Source organism: Equus caballus, chromosome 3 (assembly GCF_041296265.1).
Source record: "Equus caballus isolate H_3958 breed thoroughbred chromosome 3, TB-T2T, whole genome shotgun sequence".
NCBI classification, from domain to species: domain Eukaryota; kingdom Metazoa; phylum Chordata; class Mammalia; order Perissodactyla; family Equidae; genus Equus; species Equus caballus.
This window is the reverse complement of record NC_091686.1, coordinates 56,362,523-56,389,129: the sequence shown is the minus strand read 5'-3', so window position 1 is coordinate 56,389,129 and position 26,607 is coordinate 56,362,523. Positions and strand designations below refer to the sequence as shown.

At 40.4% G+C, this 26,607-nt stretch overlaps 1 protein-coding gene, 1 long non-coding RNA gene and 1 pseudogene across 3 annotated transcripts in view; 2 read left to right on the top strand and 1 right to left on the bottom strand.

Annotated features, from left to right (window-relative positions):
* KLHL8 (kelch like family member 8) overlaps nucleotides 1-15,969 on the bottom strand; it is a 48,068-nt gene extending 32,099 nt beyond the window's left edge. For both annotated transcript variants that reach the window (XM_070263451.1, XM_023637760.2), the window contains exon 1: nucleotides 15,429-15,969. The gene's annotated coding sequence lies outside the window, so the exon portion shown is untranslated. The remainder of the gene's footprint in view (nucleotides 1-15,428) is intronic.
* LOC100052715 (cAMP-regulated phosphoprotein 19 pseudogene) lies at nucleotides 2,225-2,683 on the top strand (annotated as a pseudogene).
* The window catches only part of LOC138923621 (uncharacterized), a 43,656-nt gene continuing 32,723 nt past the window's right edge, over nucleotides 15,675-26,607 (top strand). The window contains exon 1 of the long non-coding RNA XR_011437501.1: nucleotides 15,675-15,806. This is a non-coding gene — a long non-coding RNA (uncharacterized lncRNA). The remainder of the gene's footprint in view (nucleotides 15,807-26,607) is intronic.

Sequence of the window (26,607 nt, the reverse complement as noted above, 5' to 3'; positions counted from 1 at the left end):
AGGCTCAGGAAAGATCCAAGAAGACCTTAAGTTTACACCTCAGGCTGATCTTCAGCATAGAAACAGCCTACAACAATCAAATTAAAACAAAAACAATAACAAACAACAGGATACCTTAAGAAGAGGGAGAATCTGATTTCCAGAGTTACCATATTACTAGATTCAAATGTCCAATGTTCAACAAAGAGATCACAAGGCATACAAAGAAACAGAAAAGTATGGCCCATTCAAGGGAAAAAATAAGAGAAACTGTCCCTGAAAAGAACTAATGCAATTTATACTAGATAAAGACTTTAAAACATCTGTCTTAAAGGTGCTCAAAGAACTAAAGGAAGATGTGGAGAAAGTCATCTGTGTGAACAAAATGGAACTATCAATAAAGAAACAGCAAACCTAAAAAGGAACCAAAAACAGATCCTTGAACTGAAAAGGACAATAACTGAAATGGAAGATTCACTAGACGGGTTGCCCGGTGGCGCAGTGGTTAAGCGCACAGGCTCTGTTTCTCGGGGGCCCAGGGTTCGCTGGTTCGGATCCTGGGTGTAGACATGGCACCACTGGGCATGCCATGCTGTGGTAGGCATCCCACATAGAAAGTAGAGGAAGATGGGCACGATGTTAGCTCAGGGCCAGGCTTCCTCAGCAAAAAGACGAGGATTGGCAGTAGTTAGCTCAGGGCTAATCTTCCTCAAAAAAAAAAGATTCACTAGAGGCATTCAAAGGCAGATTTAAGCAGGCAGAAGAAAGAGTTGGTAAACTTGAAGACAGGACAATGGAAATTATTGAGGCTGAGGAACAGAAAGAAAAGACAAAAGAATCACAAACAGAGCCTAAGGAACCTGTGAGACACCACTGAATAGACCAACACATGCATTGTGGGGTATCCTAAAAGGATAAGGCAGAGAGAGCCTTTGAAGAAATAATGGCTGAAAACTTCCCAAATATGATGAAAAGACATGAACATAAACATGCAAGAAGCACCAAGAAAGATAAACTCAAAGAGACCCACATTGAGACACATTATAATCAAACTTTCAAAAGCCAAAGATAAAGAGAGAATCATAAACAAAAGCTGAGGGAGTTCGTGACCACTAGACCTGGCCTGCAGGAAATACTCAATGAAGTCCTACTAAGTGAAATGAAAGAACACTAGACAGTTACTCAAAGCCACATGGAGAAATAAAGATCTCAGTAATAGTAAATACGCAGGATCAAAAGCTAGCATTATTGTACAAAAGCTGGTATGATTGTAACAATGGTTTGTAACTGCACTTTGTTTTCTACATGATTTAAAAGACTAATACATTTAAAGAATAGTTATTAATGTAAAAGATAGTATTTCTGTAACTTTGGTTTGTAACACCAAATCTTGTTTTCTACATAATTTAAAGGAATAATTTAAAATAATAAGTAAAAAATAAAAATTTAAAATAAAAATTTAAAATAATAATTTAAAGGAATTTTTAGTTTATGTTTTTGGGCACATAATATATAAAGATGTAATTCTGTGACACGAACCACTGAAAGGAGTGAGATGGCGCCATAAAGGACCAGAGTTTTTGTCTGTTATTGATGTTAAGATTAGAATGTTATAACTGTAGGACATTAAATGTAATCCCCATGATAGCCACAAAGAAAATATACACAAAGGGAAATAAGAAAGGAATTTAAGCATTTCACTACAAAAAAACCAACTAATCACAAAAGATGACAACACTGCAGGAAATAAGGGTCAATAAAGCTAAAAGGCATACAGAAAACAAATAGCACAATGACATAAGTAAGTCCTTCCTTATCAGTAATTACTTTAAATGTAAATGGATTAAACTCTCCAATCAAAAGTCAGAGATGGGGGCCGGCCCCGTGTCCAAGTGGTTAAGTTTGCACTTTGCTTCGGTGGCCCAGGGTTTTGCCAGTTCGAATCCTGGGCACGGACATGGCACCACTCATTAAGCCACGCTGAGGTGGCGTCCCACATGCCACAGTTAGAAGGACCCACAACTAAAAATACACAACTATGTACTGGGGGGCTTTGGGAGAAAAAGGAAAAATAAAATCTTAAAAAAAAAAGAGAGAGATGGCAGAATGAATAAAAATACATGATCCAACTATATGCTGTCTACAAGAGACTCAACTGAGATCCAAAAGACAAACAGGTTGAAATGGAAAGAATGGAAAAAAATATAGCATGCAAACAGTAACCAATAGAGAGTAGAAATGGCTATATGAATATCTGACAAAATTAGACTGTAAATTAAAAAATGTCACGAGACAAAGAAGGATATTATATATTAATAAAAGGTCAATAAATCTTTTCCTGGCAGCTCGTCTGCAGAAGGAGCAGTATGTCCACGGAAGGCCCTCAGGGAGCCTCTGCAGAGGAGCAAAAGGAAATGGAAGATAAAGTTACTAGTCCAGAGAAAGCTGAAGAAGCAAAATCAAAAGCAAGGTATTCTCATCTGGGACAAAAGCCTGGAGGTTCAGATTTCTTAGGGAAACGACTGCAGAAAGGGCAAATATAATTCAACTCTGGGGATCACAACACGGCTAAAGCAAAAATGAAGAACAAGCAAGTTCCTACTGCAGCCTGGATAAGACAGAGGTCACTGGTGACCACATTCCCACTCTACAGGGCCTTCCTCAACAGAAATCATCCCATGTTGCTAGCAAGCTGGCTGGCTGATTAAAAGAACTGAGCCACGGGAACGGCCGCGTGGCTGAGTGGTTGAGTTCACATGCTCCGCTTCGGCAGCCCAGGGTTTTACCAGTTCGGATCCTGGGGCAGACATGGTACTGCTCATCAGGCTGTGCTGAGGTGGCGTCCCACATAGCATAACCGGAAGGACTTACACCTAGAATACACAACTATGTACTGGGTGGCTCTGCGGAGAAGAAGAAAAAAACAAAAGCAGATTGGCAACAGATGTTAGCTCAGGTGCCAATCTTTCAAAAAAAAAAAAAAAAGATCTGAACTTCATGAATTTTCTAATTCCCATTATTTCTCCTTAATATGTTACTTCTCTGCTTTTTATTTCCTTTTATTCACTAAAGTCATTTGAGAGTGACAGCTTTGCAGGTACTGGTAGTGTGTGCCGTTATTGTAAGGGAACATACATGTGTAGAATTTTTGATTAGTTTAACAGTGCACCGATGAAAAGAACATGTTAGAGCAACATAATCTACTTGATAATAAATATATATTATCTAATTCCTAGTGTAGGACTGGTTCGAACAAGTAACAAGCAAGTTTTACAATTTTAATGTTTTGGCTCTCTTTAATTCATCTTAATTATAGCTTTGTATGTTACTCTTAATATAACCTCTATTGTATTGATTTCTTCTGTATTTTACTTTTGGATTTTCTAAAACAGAAGTTTAAGACCACAAGTTGGAAGAAAGGTCACATATTTTTTGTTTGTGAGGAAGATTGGCCCTGAGCTAACACTTGTGCCAATCTTCCTCTATTTTGTATGTGGTGTGCCACCACAGCATGGTTTGATGAGCGGTGTGTAGGTCTATGCCTGGGATCTGAACCCGTGAACCCCAGGCTGCCAAAGCAGAGTGCACGAACTTAACCACTATGCCACCGGGCTGGCTGAGTATTATAACGGTTATAACGGCAGGCATCTAGTGATAACTTATTTTTAAATATCTTTAAATAAGTTTAAATAAATATCTTTTAATAAGTTTTAAAACACCTTATTTTTAAACTTTACTAGGTTTAAATACATAAAATAAAAAACTATCACATACCTTTTTCCCTTATATCAATCTACTCTAGCTTCTGTCTGGTAAAAGACTATTTATTATTGTTGTGACAAACTATTTCTTTTGTCAGAGGATTGCTCTATGAAAAGGATATTAATAAATATTCATTTTTATACTTGTCACCAGATTTGGGCAAGACACAACAGCTCAAAAACTTTCTATACCAAATTCTCTTAAAACAGTCTATTTAAAGAATGCAGTGTCCTCAACTTTTTAAAAAAAATCTAGGGGCCGGCCCGGCGACACAGCAGTTAAGTTCACACATTCTGCTTTGGTGGCCCGGGGTTTGCCAGTTCAGATCCTGGGTATGGACCTATGTACCACCTGTCAAGCCATGCTGCAGCAGGCATCCCACATATGGAAGATGGGCACAGATGTTGCTCAGGGCCAGTCTTCCTCAGCAAAAAAAAAAAAAAAAAAAAGAGGATGATTGACAGCTGATGTTAGCTCAGGGCTAATCTCCCCGCCACCCCAAATCTACTATATATAATAGAACAGAAAACAGAAGCAGGAAAAGAATATTTACCCTAAGACATTTCACTCTAAGGAAGTTGGCACCCTTTGGGACTTATACAGACTATATACTAATACCAAGTGAAAGCATAACTCAGCCTAAACTCTAACCCAGAATTTTTAAAAAACGTATCTAAGCTTCTGACTCTTAGGGAGAAAAAAATATGATACTCCTTCCCCAAATATATTAAGAGATTAAAAACACTAGAAAAAAAAAGAAAAATGGTCTATGGAAGTCTGTTTCTATCACACTCTGGTATGTTATGACACTGAAGCAAACAGGAAATTGAGACCATTCTTTTGCTCCTCTAAGAGCCAGTAAAATCATGTCAATCAACAAAATGGGAAGTTCTGAAGAAAAAAGTATATCACACAGAAGCAAATAGGTTTTTCTGGTTCAGGGCAGAGAAGATATAACAAAACTAACGTATTTTTACATGTAAACACAACTTACAAAGAATTACAGAAAACAGGACTTAGAGCAACAGCATATACTTTTACTACTATGTTGTCAGTTTACTTTATTCTTTTTTCAAACTTCTTTGTGCTTATAATCTATATCACATTTCAGCATACACTATCAATATGCAATACTAGTATACAGAATACTGTATGAACTCATGTTATACTGGATTATTCTCATAACTAAGGCCTTTGCCAGCAGAGTGGCTTTAATGCTACAGATTAATGAGAAGAGTAGTAAGTCGAGAGAGGAACTCCCAATGGCACTGTGACTGAAAGCACCTCTAAAAACACCACTGCTCTACAGTTACTGCTGCAGTCCCCACTACAGGCAGCAACAGTGCTATCAGACTCATTCTTCTTTACAATCACTTTAGTTTATACTCTTTACGATTTAGTTAGATGAAGATTTTCGATGATACAAAATACTACATTTTTTTTTTAAAGATTTTATTTTTCCTTTTTCTCCCCAAAGCCCCCTGGTACATAGTTGTATATTCTTCGTTGTGGGTCCTTCTAGTTGTGGCATGTGGGACGCTGCCTCAGCGTGGCTTGATGAGCGGCGCCACGTCCGCGCCCAGGATTCGAACCAACGAAGCACTGGGCCGCCTGCAGCGGAGCGCGTGAACATAACCACTCGGCCACGGGGCCAGCCCCTTACTCATCTTTTAAGACTCAGCTCAGGTTCATTTGCTCCAAAGGGTCGTCCCTGAAAATCTCCCTTATTCACAGCCTGGACTGAGTGCACATCCTCTGTGCTTCCATACAATTTGATCACATCTTTTCCACTGCACTTATCATAAGGTGGATTACACCATCCTCAACTTAAAATTTAGTCAAATTTACAACACCTGGAATAACTGCATATTTACCACACAAGCCCCCAATATTTAGGCACCTGCTCCTCACTCCTATCACTCCCAGGTTGAGCACAACACAGAGTAAATAGACGAACTAAAAATGTTTTGAGAACAAATGAACAGATATTTTATGAACACTAGAGATTATTTTTCTACTATTATACAAAGCAACATATACTTAAATTATTTTAATTAAAATAACACTGCATTCTGGATATGTTATTTTAATCACAATCACATGTAAATATTTTAACATAATTTCAATTTTTGAATAATTTTATTTCAAAGGTGTATGTTTCTTGAAGTCTCTTTTTTTACTTTTAAGTCAGAAAAAAATGAAGCTGTACTCATCATTTCCTTATTATTTACAAAAACAAATAATAGAGATTTTAAATTTTAAAATTTCAAATAGTCCAAAAGAAAATATATTGGGACAATAGTTAAAGAAGAATCTGATGCTTTGACAAACTGGATTACAGCTTCAATAGTTCCTACTCAGTCAAGGTACACACGACTTCCAATGATTTACTACTGTGACTTAAACAAAAAGGTTTTTCTTAGCATTAGCAAGTATTAGATACAATTGTTAACAAAGTCTGCTTGTTAAATATTAATGTCATTTCCAGGGTCTATAAACAACATTTTCACTGCACGGGGAATACTCTCTAAGATGTGTCCACTTGGGGGTCTGTTTTATTAAGAAGGCATTTTATCGCTTCACGACCATAATCATTTCCTTGTCTGAACCGGAGCACTTAATCTATTACGCTCATCATCATCTGAAAGGCTAGTACAAAGTATTAAAAAATAAGGACTTGAATTTCACCTACATATGTGAACGATATGCATGAAATCTCTTAGGAGGGGCCTCTGTTACTAATTATGTTTATTTGACAATGTCACAGAAGTCACAGGGTTGTACTTAAGATAACAAAGGATAATTATTTGAATATAAAGCCTACCAAAAAATAAATTTACCAGTAATTTGTTTCCAAGTGTGAAAACTGAGATATTTCCTACTTCATATGTGAAACAAAACAAAAAACTGAATAATAATTCTTTCTTACTTCAGGGAGCGGGTCAGTCACAGTCCCTCTGAGCAGAGCACACTGATCTTTTATCGGATTCGGGAGGAAGTCTGGAGTTCAAGGTTTGGTGGACTTTCAGTGTCTTGGGAGCACGGTTAGTGGAAGGGCTGCCATTGACTAGTGGGCTTGCAAAATCCTATTGCCTATTCAAGGCAAGTTGCTGATTAATTAGAATGCCTTAAAACCAATTCTAAAGAACTGTCATTTATTGAGTAAGCAGGTTTAAAACTGGTTCTGGTGAACCATGGCTAAACAAGAATTAGTCTTCAAGGAGTTTGGGAACTTCCTTTTATGTTTATAAGGTAAGTACATAAGCCAACATTCATGCATATACTAAGGATATATACTAAGCATATGGTTTTATAACCACATTTCAAGAAATTTCAATAAAAATTAGAAATATCATCAGTGTTAAGGTGAAACACCAGTTGCCTTATCTTAATTTAATCAACCGGTCAGTCAGTCATCACATGTTATATTGCAGATTCTGGAAACTGAAAGTCAAATATGAAAAGCAACAACCAAGTGCTTTATAGAAGTGCTATTCAAACTGGGTCTGGTCCACAAAATTTTTTCACAGCTCTGCAATGAGGTAAGTACAAAAATGGAGTGTTTAGAAACTCTTATAGCAAAGTTATATTTGACAGAGTAATTTTATGTTTGTTGAATCTAACAAAAAATAGAGGGTTGTATTTTGTGTGTCCTTTTTTTTCATTTCATTTTCCTAGTAAATCATTTTTATTGTCTTTTACGAAAATACTGGTTCACAGATTAGTCTGTGAGCACAGACAGTCTGAGAAGCACCACTTGGGGACTCAAGAAAGGCAGACATCCACAACAGAAGAGGCCATGTTATGTTTTGCTACTAAGATACAAGCAAAAGGAATGTGTATCACACACCAAGCAAGTAAACACCTGCATCAATATTTGAACGTGGTGTTGGTGGCTTAAGAAAAAATCCCGCAGAAGATGATACAGCACACTTAAGAAACGCTGCATCAGCGATCCTACAGATGAACCGGGAAATCACACTGCACGGAAAAACGAATGACGAAGATAAAAGCTGCTTCACCCTCAACGTGAAGAAATTTAGGAACACCTTAACCAATCTCTCTCTTGCATTTTCCTTTTAAAAAGAATGTGTGCACAAGGGTAATCTAATTTTTTCCACTTATCTAGAATAAGTCCCCCCAAAAAGATGAATAAGACATGACATAATTCCTACCATCAAGGAGCCTGAATCATCTAGATGAGACATAAACAGATAATAAGAATGTGGTAAAGGCAACAGGAGAGAGATGCTAGATATTACGGGAGAACCTAAACTAGCCTGGGGGATCAAGAAGGCTCCCCACTGAATGTGGTAGCTCGCAGGTACTCCAAGTTCCCGTTCCACTCTATTCAACTATAACCAAATTTCACATGTTACTTCCTAAATTTCTCTCATGCTGTTGGCCTTGCTTCTCCTGCCACACACACCACTTTAGTCACAGGCCCCATCATCTCACAGCTATTATTATCACCTCAATGCTTAAAAACTTCCATGGATAATCTACCAGTAAGTAGAAAAAATCAGACGCAAACAGTATGGTCTCTATTTTGTAAAAAGGTGCATGTGGCAGGTTTCCAACTGCAAGATCGGTGCCAACTGCAACTGCTGTTTTGCAGTCAATTAATGAAATGATTCCAAAAGCCTCTATTTATTACAGAGAAATTTGTAGAGGAAAATAAGGAAACATAAGTTGAAAGTGGGCCACAGAACTTTAAGACATGGGTTATATAAAGCATATTCCCAAAGTGCTTCAAATTCTAAGAAGGAAAGAGAAATGACTAAACATTTACTGTCATGATAGCTAGCATGGCTGTTTTAACTAGGTTAAATATTCTTATATGCTGTAAACATTTTATAATACTTTAAAGTCCCTCATATAATGATTATATGGTACACACTGATTTTACAGGACTTAAAAATAGAGAGCATGGTGAGGCAGAATAACAGTGAGCCTGGTATCAAGAAAATCGGATTTTAACTCACTGCATTACTGGAAAGTTACTGTAGGGGAGGAGGACATTTCCTCTCCCCAAATGGGGGTTCGTCTGGCCGGAGAACGAATTAAATTCACATAAGACAGAATAGCAAGAGAAAATTAAACAAAGCTTTATGAGGAACCATGGCCCGGGGCCTTTCTTCCCAAAGGAAGAAAGGGCACCGAAGAAGTGGGGTGCACATAGTGGTTATATACCCCCAAACAGGGTGTTTCACATGCGATTGACATGTCCCTCCCACAATAGTCACAAGATTGCCCTGTCGGCACAGTGCTTGATGGACACAGCAGGTAGTGGTCTGCTGTCTCAGTGGGCGTAGCAGGAGGCAAGTGAATTGTCTGGAGCTGGGCGGTCACAGGTGAGCGCAGCAATCAGTTCCTAGCCTAAGGAAAGATGCTTAATCCTTAAGGAATGCCAACGTTGAGAGGAGGAGGGAAGTCAGCTACAGGAGGTTACCAGACAAGCACAATAAAATGCAGTTTTAAGTCCTTGCCTTTGGTATTGATTAAGAGTTTCTAGAGAGAAGGTCTTCTTCTTTCTTCTTCCTGGTACAGAGAGGGAGGCACCTTTTACAGATAGAGATTTATCTTACAAATGTAAATGTGTCCTAAGGAAGGGCAAATTCCATTCCTCAGAGCCTTCTTCCCTGTCCCAGTTTATCAAAAGCAATCAGCCTCAAATAATCCTGATGCCAAAGAGACATATCTTGGGGTGGCCAATTCCAGGTCCCCACACTACCTAAATCTCCAAGTCTCAGTTTCTTCATTTATAAAAGGGTTGGCCTAGTCAGAGGTCAGCAATCTTTTTCTGTAAAGGGCCACAGAGCAGACAGTTTATGTTTGTGGGCCATCCAGACTGTCACGACGACTCAACCATGCCACTGTAGTACAAAAGCAGCCAAAGACAATACATAAAAGAACGAGTGTGGTTGTGTTCCAATAACACTTTATTCACAAAGCTGGCAGCAAGCTGAGTTTGGCCTACGCAAGATCCTAGTTGCAGGTAATCACTTGTGTACTTCTAGTTCTAAACCAGGAAAGTACTTTTCTACGTAAAATTACTTAAGCTGCTGCCTCGCTTTTTAGAGAAATCTGTTAGCCATATCTAACACTAGGCACATAAACCAGTGGTTAACAGCAGACTTTAGAGCCAGACAATTTTAGGATTCCCTATTAGCTGTGTAGCCTTGGGCAAGTCACTTAAAATCACTCTGAGCCTCAGATTTCCTGTAAGCTTGTTGTGAGGTTAAAAGAAGTAATATATGTAAATTACTTAGCTCTGTAACTAGTACACAGCAAGCACGCAATTAATGGACATTACTACTTTCATAAATTACGTGATCCTGAGTCCTTGGTCAGGAACACAATCTTCCAATCAATGCTTTTCCAGTAAAGAAATAAAATATGCTTTATAATGATCCACATTTGGATGCATTTTTCACTATAGCAGAAGATGAGGACTGGCTATATTACCCTATGTCTTCCTTTTTTTTTTTTTTATGACAACAGTCAGCATTTGTCGAGTGTTATGTACTTATTAGCTGTACGAGCTTGCATAAGTTATATAACCTTTCATTAGCCTCAGTTTCTTCATCTGTAAAAATGAGGAAAATAACTGTACCAACTTCACAGGATTGTTATAAGGATTAAATAAATTAATAAAATTGTCTGGCATATAAGCTATGTTAAGTAACTGCTATTATTATTTGAGTTAGATACTTCACATTTATTCATTTAAATCCTCAGGACAACCTAAAAAGGTAGCATTCTTATATTTACAGATGTGGATAATGAGGCTCAGCGAAGTTGAGAAACCTAAGCAAAGTCACACCGCTATTAAGTGGCAACAGCCAGGACCCAACATAGGCTTGCCTGACTACAAAGCCAAAACTCCTAACACTTGGCCAAAGATGGCATTAACTATATCTTCATATGGGAGTGTAACTATATCTTTGTACGGTATGTATAAATTACTCTATGAGAACTAAAATACGGGTATTAATATCCTCCCCATACAGAAAATGTTTTTGACTTTTTTTAAAGCTCAAGAGTAAGAGAATACACATTAAATCACTAATCTTCTTAAAATGATAGTGTTCCCACAGGAAAAATTTTTGCTGAAATGATTCCTGTTTTCCATATCCAATTAACTCAAACTTTCATTATTAAACTAAAAAAGGAATCCTCTGCATTAAAATAACTAAAGATGCAGCACAGTGACTTATCTTTCACACGCAAAGTACTATGCAAATGCTGGCATTCATCTTTATTGATCTTTGAAATCTATTTTTATAAACAGAAAATCTAGGGAGCCAAACACAGTTCCGTTACTTTATTCCACAAATCCTCAAGTATTGATTTAGAACCTTGAACTTTGAAAAGCATTCAGACTTCAAACGAAAATACCAAAATCAAAGGGAAAAAGAAAAAAAATTCTCAAAGAATAAGACAAAAAGACATTACTCTGCTGGACAGATTCATTCAGAAGGTGGTACAGCATCACTGATCCACCTCACACCTTTCAGACCTTGTGGCTGCTGCTGGTAACTGACCCAGAAACAGAAGCTGGCTTCACACTGTAAAGCCTTATAGCCCAGCAACCTAGCACTAACAAGGAAAATACAGCTTGCTTCCAAACTCTGTTACAAGAATGAACTCAAACCTAGAACTCTAACTTAATCCTGAAATTCCCAAAATGCAAATAAGATTAATTTTCAATGTTATAAATTAAAATTACAAATTATAATCGAATCTACATAAATTGATTGTAAATTCCATGTTCCTTCCAAACCAGCAACACTGAAAGTCAAAATGATCATCAATTAAGATTTAACATAACTTTACACTCTGCGCTATACAAGAAGAAATATTACACAACAACAAATATACTATGTAAACATCATCATCTAGTTTGGGAGATAAAATACTTAATTTTCTTTAGCATTTGGTGTTTTGTTGAGAAAACAAAAAATACATCCGAATTTTAGAATAAACAAATCAAACTACATTTCAGCATTTCAAAATAATATTCTAGCATGCTGGATTGCATTAGGGGCCATTCTTTGCCATGCATCCTATTGCCCACCAAGGTGGGGGGGGGTGGGGGGGGGACAGTATCTGCCTAAGGATAATGGACCAATCAGCAGTGTCATCTCCAGATATGAGAAGCAGGACTGTTATTCGTATGAACATTTTATACCATAAATATCAACCTCTAGTTCTGGCTGAAAGAAAACCAGGTACTCACAGTCTTTTGTAAAAAAAACTAATTTTAAAAATAATCTGCAAAATATCTAGTAAAGAAACCTGCCTAGACAACTGAAGCTAATGGTTCTTAGAACCTTCGGGGGAAAGGTGGTCATGTACCACTTTTGAACATCTGTTGAAAGCTGTGGGTCTTCTCCCCAGAAAAGTACAGATAGACACAAGAGTTCACAGACTCCTGGCAGGCCATTTGTGGGCACCGCCACAGATCCAAGTTAAGAACCAGGGAGATGAAGTAGAAATTTTCCAAAAGTCCCTTTGACCCTCTTCTGTAATTTTACCTCTGACTCACAAGAACCGACTAAATTATTCATAATCAGACAATGAACCCTCTTGTACAGGAAACTCTTTAAAACAAGCAATTGATAGTATTTACATAAGCAGTATTCACCAGAAAATAAATTACACTGGCAGCATTTTAAAATACAGCACGTGACTAGTGATATCAATGAATATTATAGTGCATTATAGTTTACAAAACGATTTCATATATTATAACAATTAAAATTTGTATCCTCTTTTTACAGCTAAGGAAATAGAGTTCAGAAAATAACTTGCCACTGTCACAGAGCCAACATGTCGAGAGCTGGGATTCTAATCCAGGGTTGTCTAGTTCTGGAGCTGAGCTCAGTAAATTATAATATCCTGATGCTTCCACAAAAGCCCAGCAGACAGAAAAAAAAGATTACAAAAAAAAAAAAAAGCCTGATGGGTCACTTTTATTGTAGATACATCTTGACATCAGTAAAGAAAAATTAAGACATTTAAAAATGCTCGATTTCCTCTTGCTTCACTGGTTAACATAAAACACGTTTTTCAGAAAAGTGAAGAAATGGTCAAGCTAATGAGTTTTAGGACTGAGAAATATGTTTTGTTATTCTATGAAGCATTTCTTCTCTCTCATCTCTTTCTTTTTTTTTTGTCTTTTCTCCCCAAAGCCCCAGTGCATAGTTGTATATCCTGGTTGTAAGTCGTTCTAGCTCTTCTATGTGGGTCGCGGCCATAGCATGGCTTGATGGGCGGTGCTAGGTCCCCACTCAGGATCCAAACCGGCAAACCCTGGACTGGGGAAGCCAAGCACGTGATCTTAACCACTTGGCCACAGGCCGGCCCTTCTTTAATTCTTAACATAAAAAAACAAATGATTATTGGAATATTCAAATATAAGAAACCGAAGTTTAAAAATCCAATTTTTCTCAAAACACAAAAGCTATTTAAAATTAATTTTTAGGAGAAATACTGAGACCCTACTGAGAAGACGACTGTGACAGAAGGTAATGGAAAATTAATACTCTTCATGTGAATAAAGAACTCTTGCCCTATGGGGAAAAAATTATCTTTTAGGATGTTCAAAATATTCCCTTTAATCTTTTTAAAATGGTAATACCCATTTCAGTTCTCTACAACTCTTTAAAGTTCTTGATTTTTTAAACAGGGGTTATTTGTCTAAACCCATAGAATATACAACACCGAGAGTGATCCATAAACTCTGGACTGTGGGTGGCAAGGATGGATCAATGTCGACTGTAACAAATGTACCATTCCTGCGTGGGGATTTTGATCCTGCGGGAGACAGCACATGCGGGGCAGAGCAAGCAGCGTATGTGAGAAATCGCTGTACCTTCCACTCCATATTGCCATGAACCTAAAACTGATCTAAATATAAACTCAATTTTGAAAAATGGGGGGGCGGGTCAAAATTTATCTACCACACTTTCTTCCTAACAAATGAGGAAACATTGTTTTTAAAAAATTACCCTCAGTATTATGTTAAGTGAAATAAGCCAGATAGAGAAAGACACTCTCTGTACGACTCCACTCATATGTGGAAGTTAAACAGGTAGACAAAGAGAACAGATCAATGGTTACCAGGGGAAAGGGAGGGTGGGGCGTGGGGATGGGCACAAAGGGTGAAGTGGCCCACCTACAACACGACCGACAAACAATGTACAACTGAAATTTCACAAGGTTGTAAACTATCACAATCTCAACAAAAAGTTAAAAAAAAATTACCCTCACTGATTGTGAACTAAATTTCCTGCCAGGATACAGAACGTACAATTATTACAGAATATGTTATATTAAAAACAATAATAGTAATCTTATCGAACGCTAAAAAGAACTGGCAGCCTTAAATGCTAACATGATGAAGCTAAATGCAATCGTTGAGTACCATACCCTGCGATTTACTTTTATACTCATGTTCACACTATTTGGTATCTTAAAGGCAAGATAGAGACTGACTAAAAAGTTTGAAGAAGGTCACGGGTTGACTGACAGACTAAAGGGGGTGCCGGTGGGAAGGAGGAGGAAAAGCAGCAGCCAATGAAAAAAGCCTCCGCCAAACAGAGGTCCCTGCTCACCAAGTCTACCCCCCGGCAGGGTCAAGACGCCCGGGTTTCCTCCTAGAGGGAGGGGGAAGAACACCCAGAGTCGAACCGCGATCGACTCACACAGGAGAAAAACAACGCAAAGGAAGAAAAAGTGCAACCAGCAGACAAAATACTTGTATCAACGCAGGTTCTTTCGAGAACCTTTTGCCCAAGAATCCTCGCAAGGTGGTAACATTAGCATAGGGCAAAGGGCCCAACACAGCTATGCTATGAAAACAGAGTAAAAGGAATACTAATAAAAGTGCAGTTTTCCACGAAAAGTCATCTGATTAAACAATGCCAAGCGGGAAAACATAAAAAGCTTTTCAAACGCAAACGCTAGGACTGTGCAAATCCCGTAAAGGACGAGCTAGAAAAAGTCCCCTGTGTAGACCAACGGCCCCCGCTGAAGACCCCAGCAGGCGACCTCAGCCCAGGACTGAGCGGCAGGAGGAAAGAGGGGCACCTGCGGCAGGCAGTCCCCTCCACCGACGGCGGCGCGCTCTGGAAGGGGCTGCAGGCGGGCGTCTCCCCCGCCCCGAGGGTACGCCTGGCGCGGGCAGCGCGCTCCGCGGACGGACTCGTGCCGGCGGGCCAGTCCCGGGGGCGAGTAACCCCCGCGACGGGCAGGTCCCGAGCAGGCACCGAGCCCCCGAGCGGGCAGCGCCGCGCGCGCCTGAGCCCCGGGCGGGCCGCGGTCCCCGCGCTGCAGGGCCGGGGGCGCCCTCCGGACCACGCACCGCGCCAGCAGCCGCGCCTGCCCAGTCCCCGACCCGCGGAGCACCTGCCGGGGCCGCGCCGCCAAAGACGGCGAGGAGCGGGCCCCGACGACCCCTCCTCCCGCCGACGGGGGCGACAGAAGCCGTGCAGCGGGAGGACGGGCCCAGCCCTCCGAGCTGTGGAGTTGTGCTTACTGCGCGCCGGGCCGGAGGATCCCCGCGCCAGACCGCGAGCCGGGGCGGCGGGACCATTTGGGGCCGGGGTGAGGGAGGGCTCGGCGCGAGCCAAAGGCGCCGCACAAAGGGAGCGGGGATGGGGGGCCGCGCGGCCGGCTACCTCGATGCTCGCCTCGTCCCTCCGCTCGCCGCCTCCCGGACTCGCGAAGGCTGCAGCCGCGCTCCCCGCGGCCGCAGTCCCGAGCGGCGCCGCACAAGCCCGCGCGAGCACTCGACGGACGCGCGCGCCCCTGCGCGGCCCCGCCGAGCCCCGGCGTCGTCTCGCCTCGGCCTCCCGGGAGCGACGGCCTCCGGGCGCTGGGCGAGCAGCGCGCGCCCGGCCTGCGCACAGCACTCTGGGAAGTGTGGTTTTTGGTCGCCTCCTCCGGGTGTCCGCCGCCACTCCGCAGCTCCCTGGTGGGCGGCGGGAGTCTGCTCGGGGCTGGATAGCGTTCTCCTGCCTGACGTCCTCAAAGCACGTTTTTAGGTGGAATACAGCGTAAGTGCCTCTGAAGTTATCCATTTCTTCACTTTCGTGGCGGTACAAAATTTAGTTTCCTTTTGTATCCAAGCCCCCTCCTGCGCGTTGTGAGTGGTCTTGGGGCCTATATGTCTTAAAAGAAAAAAAAAGCCTTCTGCTTTTATACCTTTGTTACTTTCTCTACATGCTCTATGAAGAATATACAAAACAGCTTGTATTTATAAATACATACCCATAAACCTAAGGAGGCAGTTTATTGACCTAAGCATTGGTGCTAAAACCATTGCAAAGAAAATGATGTTAGAATAAACCAATTTTTCAATAAAATCGATGGAATGTACGAGGAGGGAGAATAAGAGAGAGCAAAGGAAAAATTTTTAATGGATATTTTCTTAAATGTGTCTTTTGTTAGAGCAATCTCAAGCTTTCACAACCGAGGAATCTATTTCAGAATAAATTCAACCCTAGGTACATTTATGAGTATTAACACATAGGTTTGCATTGATTTTGCCAGAAAGAGCTTTTTAAAAAATAATTAGCATCTTAGGTAAAAACCCCAAAGTGCCTATTTGAATTATTTCATTTCTAGAAAATCACTTTTTTTACATAGCAGAAATAGAAATAAATAATTTTTAATATTTTAAAATATTTCTTTTCAGAGCATTATATTTTGCCAATTTAATGCAAATGCCCTTGGAGAAATAGAGGCAGACCAGTTTTAAAGTGTGCATTAAGAAAAAAGAAATTGCAAAGTTTGTCCGGAAGCATGATGTAATGCAATATATATTTAATAAGACCATGTCCTAATAGAAATTTTTTTATAGTCTGAAATTTTCTTCTTAATTGGATCGCTCCTAAAAAACATGCTTATAGAGCAGAACTCTTTTTTTTCTGCTAATTGACATGTACAAAACAGTAGGCAACTTGTAGTTACTAACTGGATCAAAGAAATATACACAACATTTCAATACTGTTATTTATTTAGTCGAGAATATTTATTGAGCACCTACTGTATGCCAGACTCTGAGCTAGGAACTGGGAAGTACACAATGAACAAAATCAAATAGCCCCTGCACTTGTAGACACAAGATCTAATGCAGGAGATAGAGGAACCAAACAGAAAATGGGAATGAAAAGGTCTGCATAGGATGGCAAAGGCGGGGGGGGGGGGGGGGGGGGGGGGGGGGGGCGGGGAATCCTTCCCTAAAAAAAGTGGTATATCCACAACAATACTCTCAAATAATTATTTTCAAAAATATACATCTTACAAAACAAGATATACCTTGATGTGGTTCAGGGCACACTATCCCAAAATATAAGCACCTTGGCATGTTGAATGTCTTTTTTTTTAAAGATTTTATTTTTCCTTTTTCTCCCAAAGCCCTCTGGTACATAGTTGTGTATTTTTAGTTGTGGGTCCTTCTAGTTGTGGCATGTGGCATGCTGAATATCTTAAACTGAAGGAATTCGAGAAAATGCAGCTGCACGAGGGTCACTCGGACCCCTCCCACCTTTTCCTGCCTGCCCCCCTTCTTCTCTGAAACACGTCATGAAACTCCGCTGTGACAGGTCCCCTGTCTATGCCAGGAGAAAAGAAGACATTCTTATCACCAGAGATGGAATTTAGGGCTGAGAAGTCTATATAAACAAATTTTAACTAATCCTTATCTTCCTAGTTTCCTCACCATTTACTACCCCTAGCCCAGACTGCTGTGTCATGTCAATTCTTCACAAATTTATTGTTTCTTCCTCTAAAAGGTATAAAAGCTTCCTGCTCTGGTTTCTTCTTTGGGTCTTCGTTCTCTTGGGAAGGCTCTCACGTACATGGGAAAATCCAATAAAATTTGTATGCTTTGATCCTGTTAATCTGTCTTTGTCGGTTTAATTTTCAGACCTAGCCAGAGACCCTAGGAGGCTCAAGGAGAACTTTTTCCGTCCCTACACCCTCAACTAAAAGAAAAGAACACACGTTTCCTAAATCTGACGGAGTATCTTAGCTTTTATTCATTCCTCCCCAGCTCCCTTGGAGAATAAACAGGACTGGCCCTTGTAAGTAAAGATCTTTTGTTAGCGACTCCTTCCCTTCCGTAAAGTCCCGTAAATTAAAACTGGAAATGATTTGATATCTGTTGGCTCATTTTCTGATTATACTTTGGTCCGAATAAATTGCAATGTTTTAACCTCAATCAACATTTGCATTTTAAGTCTTTATCTCTAGTCCTAGAATAAAAGGCTTTATAACCACCAAAAGAATTTCAGATACAGCCTGCAGAGGGATTTGGAAAAATAATGGAGAGGACAATTATATCTTCCTTTGCCATGGAGGCAGAGCTTGCAGCCAGAGGGCGTTCCCTGAAGAGCTGCCTGTCTAAGAACACTTCCTCCTCAGGAGCCTGAGCGCCACCAGCAAGACCACCCCTCCCTGTCCAGGTCAGAACCACTGGCTCACCGTTACCTTTCTTCCCAGCCCTGGACTCCTCTCTCATCAGCCTCCTCCACAACCAACCTGTGCTGCGGGGCTTCAGCCTCTCCTAACAGGATCACTTCCTGTCTTCTGCTGCAGGGCACCCTGGGTGGCTGTGCTTTCTGGTATTGACTCAGTGGCCCATCTTATGCTATTTAGTTTATGACACTTCTTCCATCCGTTACCCTTGCTGTCAATCTGACATAGGTATCTCTAAACCTTTGCTGCCCTTTTTTCACTCTCATCTCTGAAATGTTTGAATTTCCCTAGTTTCTCTCTGGGCCATTGTAATTACTGCGCCTTCTCCCTCTTTGCCTGGCTGACTCCTACCTACCATCCAATATCAACTTAGATACTGTTTTCGTCAGGAAGTCTTTCCTGGCTACAATCCTCCCTCCTCTCTATTCTGGGTTAGCGCCTCCCGTATACGTTCATGTTGCAACCTGCTTTTGTCCCTAACGTAGCCCTTATCAGTGGGCATTTTCATTACCTACCTCTTTCATTTGTCTGAAAGCTTCTTAAGTAGAAAGGAGGAGCACAGTAATTGATATATAGTAGCTATCTAATAAATACTGGGGCAATAAAGGAATGCATATCAAGTTTGTGCAGTCAGGAAGGACTCAGCAAATATTTCCATAAAAGGCCAGATAGTAAATATTTAAGGCTTGTGGACCATAAAGTCTCTGTTGCAACTATTCAACTCTGCTTCCTAAAGCACGATGGCTAGTTCTCACTGGTGGCTCCAGAATATCTATACAAGATAGAATTTGAGTTAAGAATTTGAGTGGAAGGAGTAGGGGGTGCAGCTCTGGGCCAAAGGATGTTACTTGAGGATATATTTACGTAGCAGGTACATTATTCCTGTTTAGAGTGATTATTTATTTGGGGTAGTTCGGGGTAGGTTGGTGGATGGAGCTAAAACAGAAGGCGTCCTCAGGATGGCCACTGCTAGTTCAGTTGATGCACTAAATTATTTCTTTTGAAAATTACTTGTGTTGGTGAGCTTTTAAAATGTATAATTTAATCCAGGGTTTTTCCTTTTTTCCCCCATTTTTAACATTCCGCTTTTGTTATTCCTTCCTGCCCAAGTCCACTTTCCATTTCCCGTGAACCTGCTTGGACGTGCTTGAGCTTCCAGGCTGCCTATGTGGGGAGCTGTGGGTTCTCTCTAGGGCACAATGCAAAGTGACAGGATGAGAGCAAATTGCCTCCATCCCTACCACACTTCAGAAGTGTTGTGACTTTAGTTATCAGAAAAACACATTTAGCAAAACTTGGTTTTCCAATATCTATGTTTAAAATATGTACAATACACTTCTGAGCAAAATTGTATCCATATGTATGGTAGAAACTGGCACAGTGAAACAAATGTAGTTGTGTTTCAATTCCAACATGTGTTCCAAAGGTACGCTCTCTATGAAAAGTACTTCTTTCATTAAGATATAGATCTATGTTACATCAGCTTTTTGATACCTTCACAGTCTCATAATGGAATCTCTCTCTCAAAAGCTTATTTTTTGAATTATTTTTTTTAATTAAAAGAAAGGCAGCACAGCAGATACTGCCAGCTGCTTAAACAGAATCTTCTTGCCTTCTTCATTAATGTAAGAATCTCAGTTTTTTTTGCAGGGACGATTATGTACCTAGCCAACAGACTGTTTTTTCAGCCTCCCTGACAGACTCCGTTCTATCCATGAGCTTTGTCCACGTTTTGCATGGGAGGTTGGGGATGGCCGCTTAAGGGGATTGATTTAGCTGGGAGGTAGCTCTCTTATCCTTTTTTTTTTTTTTTTGAGGAAGATTCACCCTGAGCTAACTGCTGTCAATGCTCCTCTTTTTGCTGAGGAAGACTGGCCCTGAGCTAACATCCATGCCCATCTTCCTCTACTTTATATGTGGGATGCCTACCACAGCATGGCTTGCCAAACAGTGCCATGTCTGCACCCGGGATCCAAACCGGTGAACCCCAGGTCGCTGAAGTGAAACGTGTGCACTTAACCAATGTGCCGCCGGGCCAGCCCCTTATCCTTCTTTCTTCCTGGAAGTCATGGCTTGAGTTTGATCAGTCATCTTGGACTATGAGGTGATCTGAGGGTGGAAGTTGCATATAGGATGGTGGAAGGATGCGAAAAGGAGCCTGAGGCCCTAATGACCATTCAGCCACCAAAAGAGCCTCACTGCAGGCCTTGAGGAGTTGCAAGTTCCAGCTGCAAAAAGGATTTGTGTCTGATAAACAAAATGTGGCTGCTTCCAAATTCTGGAACTGGCTCAGTGGCTTGCCCAGGCTCGTAGGCTTTCTTTCCTTATTAATTAGCAAGTTAGGACTGCTCTTCCACTGGGCCAGTGGACAAAGAAGGTCCAATGGTCAGGAGTCATGAAGAGATCAGCAGATGAAAACCACGGATTGAAAGAGAGAAATGAGGGTTGAGTAATCGGACAGGGTCTGTGAATTTACTTCGCGAGGCCTTGACCATTATGCACAGACACTTTAAGACAACACTTTGAGATTATCATATTGCAACTTTTTGCAGATGATGTAAGTCTTTTCCCGGAATGGTTGCTGGCTGTTACGTAGCCACAACCTAGAACTCATGCACCCCTAATCCTTGCACAGATGGTGCAGAAAGAAGCTCGAATTTTCAGATCCTCTTTGTAAGTTTCAGATCCTCTTTGTAAGTGATTCTCTTTGGGAGTTTATAAGCCAACATTGAAAAAGAGAAATTGTTATAATTGCATTTCTTTTTCAAGGAAGCAGAATCAGAAGAAATACTTTCAGCCAAGTTCCTCAGAGGCAAAAGTGGATTATTAGTGTAGAATGGCCTGTTGTTTAGCTATTTGGAAGGTTTTAGTTGCTACTTTTATCATCAGTTGAGATTTGAATCACAGAAGCCCAGAGGGTAATATGTGCCCACCCGGTGGAGGTACCACAAAAAGACTCTTCCTTTATGCTCACAACTATTGAGTAGAAAACAGATGAGGCTCAAGAGGGCTCAGGATAGAAGATAGGTGATCACCTTTGCTGCATGCCCATTGGCCAGCAGCCATTCACATGTCAGTCAAGAATTTTTAAGCTTCGCTCAGAATATTGTCTTCAAATCTGGACTACCGGCTTTTTATAGGAAAAGATTAAAGGGGCTGGCCCAGTGGTGTAGTGGCTAAGTTTGCGTGCTCTGCTTTGGCGGCCTGGGGTTCGTGGGTTCGGATTCCAGGCACAGATCTGCACATTGCTCATCAAGCCACACTGTGGAAGCATCCCATATACAAAATAGAGGAAGATTGGAATAGATGTCAGCTCACCAACAATCTGTCTCAAGCAAAAAGAGGAAGATTGGCAATAGAAGTTAGCTCAGGGCCAATCTTCCTCACCACAAAAAAGAAAAGAAAAAAAATTAAAAAAGAAATGTCCATCTTATCTGCCTCTACTTCTGACCATGAACTCTTTCCTCAAGCTCTGCCAAGTGTTTCTCTCTTCTGCTCTCTCATGGAGCCCATTCCCTCCCTCTCAGTGAGCCTGCTAGCAGAAAACAGGGTACATGTAAGGAATGAGCTGAGGAGAATTTCATAAAGGTGTGGTTAGGTTCTAGGAAAAGCTACAAGGAACAGTGCAGTACTCCTGAGCTAGTAAGAGAGCAGTTACCAGAATCTGGAGAGGAGAGAAGGCTGTGAGTGGAGGCTGCTGGCTATAGGACAGCCTTGAGAAAGGAAAGCAGCTAAGGTGTAGTGACCCTGCAAGCAGGGAGCTGGGAGAGGGAGACCCTCATCTCCCTCTCCTGCTCTTTGATCTCAAGGGACAGCCCCTGCCAAGGGCAGCTGCCAGAAGCCAGAGGACAAGGAAGTCTGTTAATTTTGTCCATAAAGGTCAGCTTTTCTGGCACAAAGCAGGATAGAGAAGGGTGAAGAGGGACCTAGACTGACAACTGGAAGATATTCAGCATGCCTGCTGTTACATTAAAAAACAATTTTTTTCTTTTGAGGAAGATTGGCCCTGAGCTAACATCCCTGCCCATCTTCCTCTACTTTATATGTGGGCCGCTTGCCACAGCATGGCTTACCAAGTGGTGCCACATCGGCAACCAGGATCCCAACCAGTGAACCCCGAGCTGCTGAAGCGGAACATGCAAACTTAACTACTGTGCCACTAGGCCGGCCCCTGGAATGTTTCTTTACCTGACTTAATTTTTTTGTTTTTTTGTGCTGAGGAAGATTAGCCCTTAGCTAACATCTGTGCCAGTCTTCCTCTACTGTGTATGTGGGATGCTGCCACAGCATGGCTGATGAGTGGAGCAGGTCCAAGCCCGGGATCTGAACCCACAAACCTAGGCTGCTGAAATGGAGTGCACCAAACCCAACTGCTACACCACGGGGCCAGCCCCAGACTTAATGCTTTTTTAAAAATTGCTTTACCCCCTCCCCCAACTTACAAATTCATGCTGAATAACTGGCCAGGTCAAAAATATTTATATTTAACAAGTTTTAAAAATGACTGCAGAGTGTTTCCTAGTATGGATTTACTTCTACTGTTCCTTTAATCAAGCTTTAATTTGTAGTTGTTTTGAGTTTTTCAGTTTCAAAAAAAAATTTCTAGGTTGTATAACTTGTAGCTAGATCACTGAGATGTTTCCCAAAAAGTGGAACTCCTACATCAGAAGGCGCATAAATTCAAAAGATGTCTGATGTCGATGCAATTTACTACTAACCATTTTATATATAGGAGAGAGAATTTGAGTTTTACTTGAGCCAAACTGAGGATTATAACCTGGGAAGGCAGGTTCCACAAAGGAAGAAAGCGTTCTGGAGAAGCGTGGTTTTGCCTACAGTTTTATATCTTTTTAGAACAAAGAAGATACATTAAAGTTACCCAGGATAGATATTTATCAAAGTTTCAAAGAGCTACCCAGTTGTAAATGAGCAGGTCAACATGACCCTGATGCCTGGGAAAGAGAACTTATCTTCAGAGTACTGATGCCCGCACTGTGGGAAGGGAAGTATGCGTCTTATCTTCAAAGACTGCATTCTTCTGCTTTGAGATAATGTTTAATGCGTTCTTTACTTTAATGCTTAAAGCAGATGTACAATGTATGTTTAATAGGCCATAAGTCAGGCTTCTTTAGTTCAAGCTGAATTAGTTTTAAACCAGAATAGCTACCCCATGAACCTCAATATGTGAAAATACCTTGCATTGATATCTTACTTAAGTGGCCCCTTGGAAGGTTTATACTCCTAACCAGCAATGTATGAAATTGTTTATTTACTGACAATTCTATCAACTCTATTTTCTTCTTCTTTTTTTTGATGAGGAAGATTGGCCCTGAGCTAACATCTGTGCCAGTCTTCCTCTTTTTGCTTGAGAAAGATTGTCGCTGAGCTAACATCTGTGCCAATCTTCCTCTGTTTTGTATGTAGGATGCTGCCGCAGCATGGCTTGACAAACTGTGCGTAGGTCTCCACCCAGGATCTGAACTAGTGAACCCTGGGCCACTGAAGCAGACCATGTGAACTTAACCACTACACCACTGGGCATGCCCTGCAACTCTATTTTCGAAGTCTTTGCCAATTATTAATTTTATTTGATTAATAATAAGAGTGAACTTTTTTTTAAAATTCCAAACAGTATATTTATGTAATGAACATACAAATACATACTATTTTAGGTATCATTATTACCTTCTCAATTATCTATAATTTTTCTTTTTTTTGTTTGTTTGTTTGTTTTTTTAAGATTTTTATTTTTTTCCTTTTTCTCCCCAAAGCCCCCCGGTACATAGCTGTATATTCTTTTTTAATTGTTTTTTAACTTTTTTAATTAAGGTTATAAAAGTTAACATCCTTGTGAAATTACAGTTGTACATTAATGTTTGTCATTTGTGTTGTAGGTGCACCACTTCACCCTTTGTGCTCACCCCGCACCCCACCTTTCCCCTGGTATCCACTAAACTGTTCTTAGTCCATATTTTTAAATTCCTCATATGAGTGGAGTCATACACAGATTATCCTTCTCTAGTTGGCTTATTTCACTTAACATAATTCCCTCAAGGTCCATCCATGTTATTGCAAATGGAATGATTTTGTTCTGTTTTGCAGCTGAGTAGTATTCCATTGTAGACATGTACCACATCTTCTTTATCCATTTGTCTGTTGATGGGCACTTAGGTTGCTTCCATGTCTTGGCTATTGTAAATAATGCTGCAATGAACATTGGGGTGCGTAGGACTTTTGGGATTGCTGACTTCAAGCTCTTTGGATAAATACCTAGTAGTGGGATGGCTGGATCGTATGGTAGTTCTATTTTTAATTTTTTGAGGAATCTCCATACTGTTTTCCATAGTGGCTGCACCAGTTTGCATTCCCACCAGCAGTGTATGAGGGTTCCTTTTTCTCCACAACCTCTCCAACATTTGTTACTATTAGTTTTAGATATTTTTGTCATTCTAATGGGTGTAAGGTGATATCTTAGTGTAGTTTTGATTTGCATTTCCCTGATCATCAGCGATGATGAACATCTTTTCATGTGCCTATTGGCCATCCGTATATCTTCTTTGGAGAAATGTCTGTTCATGTCTCCAGCCCATTTTTTGATTGGGTTGTTTGATGTTTTGTTGTTGAGTTGTGAGAGTTCTTTATATATTATGGATATTAAGCCTTTGTCCGATATATGACTTGCAAATATTTTTTCCCAGTTAGTGGGTTGTTTTTTTGTTTCAATCCTGTTTTCATTTGCCTTGAAGAAGCTCTTTAGTCTGATGAAGTCCCATTTGTTTATTCTTTCTGAGAAGGCATGGTGTCCGAAAAGATCCTTTTAATACTGATGTCAAAGAGTGTACTGCCTACGTTTTCTTCCAGAAGCCTTATGGTTTCAGGTCTCACCTTTAGGTCTTTGACCTATTTTGAGTTTATTTTGGTGAATGGTGAAAAAGAATGGTCAATTTTCATTCTTTTACATGTGGCTTTCCAGTTTTCCCAGCACCATTTGTTGAAAAGACTTTCTTTTCTCCATTGTATGCCCTCAGCTCCTTTGTCAAAGATAAGCTGTCCATAGATGTGTGGTTTTATTTCTGGGCTTTCAATTCTGTTCCATTGATCTGTGCACCTGTTTTTGTACCAGTACCATGCTGTTTTGATTACTGTAGCTTTGTAGTATGTTTTGAAGTCGGGGATTGTGATGCCTCCCGTTTTGTTCTTTTTTCTCACGATTGCTTTAGAAATTCGGGGTCTTTTGTTGCCCCATATGAATTTTAGCATTCTTTGTTCTAATTCTGTAAAGAATGTCATTGGGATTCTGATTGGGATGGCGTTGAATCTGTAGATTGCTTTAGGTAGAACGGACATTTTAACTATGTTTATTCTTCCAATCCATGTACATGGAATGTCTTTCCATCTCCTTATGTCATTATCCAATTCTCTCAGAAAGACCTTGTAATTTTCATTATATAGGTCCTTCACTTCCTTAGTTAAATTTACCCCAAGGTATTTTATTCTTTTTGTTGCGATTGTGAATGGTATTGTGTTCTTCAGTTCTTTTTCTGTTAGTTCGTTATTGGAGTATAGAAATGCTACTGATTTATGCAAATTGATTTTGTACCCTGCAACTTTGCTGTAGTTGCTGATTACTTCTAAGAGTTTTCCAATGGGTTCTTTGGGGTTTTCTATATATAAGATCATGTTGTCTGCAAACAGCGAGAGTTTCACTTCTTCCCTCCCTATTTGGATTCCTTTTATTCCTTTTTCTTGCCTGATTGCTCTGGCCAGGACCTCCAGTACTATGTTAAACAAGAGTGGTGATAGAGGGCATCCTTGTCTCGTTCCTGTTTTCAGAGGGATGGCGTTCAGTTTTTGCCCATTGAATATGATGTTGGCTATGGGTTTGTCATATATGGCTTTTATTATGTTGAGGTAGTTTCCTTCTTTGCCCATTTTGTTCAGAGTTTTTATCATAAATGGCTGTTGGATCTTGTCAAATGCCTTCTCTGCATCTATTGAGATGATCATGTGGTTTTTATTGCTCAGTTTGTTGATGTGGTGTATCACGTTGATTGATTTGCGAATGTTGAACCATCACTGTGTCCCTGGTATGAATCCCACCTGATCATGATGTATGATCCTTTTGATGAATTGCTGAATTCTGGTTGCCAAAATTTTGTTTAGAATTTTTGCATCTATGTTCATCAGTGATACTGGCCTGTAGTTCTCTTTTTTCGTGGTGTCCTTGTCAGGTTTTGGTATCAGTGTGATGTTGGCCTCATAGAATGTGTTAGGAAGTGTTCCATCTTCCCTAATTTTTTGGAATAGCTTGAAAAGGATAGGTATTAAATCCTCTCTGGAAGTTTGGTAGAATTCCCCAGGAAAGCCATCTGGTCC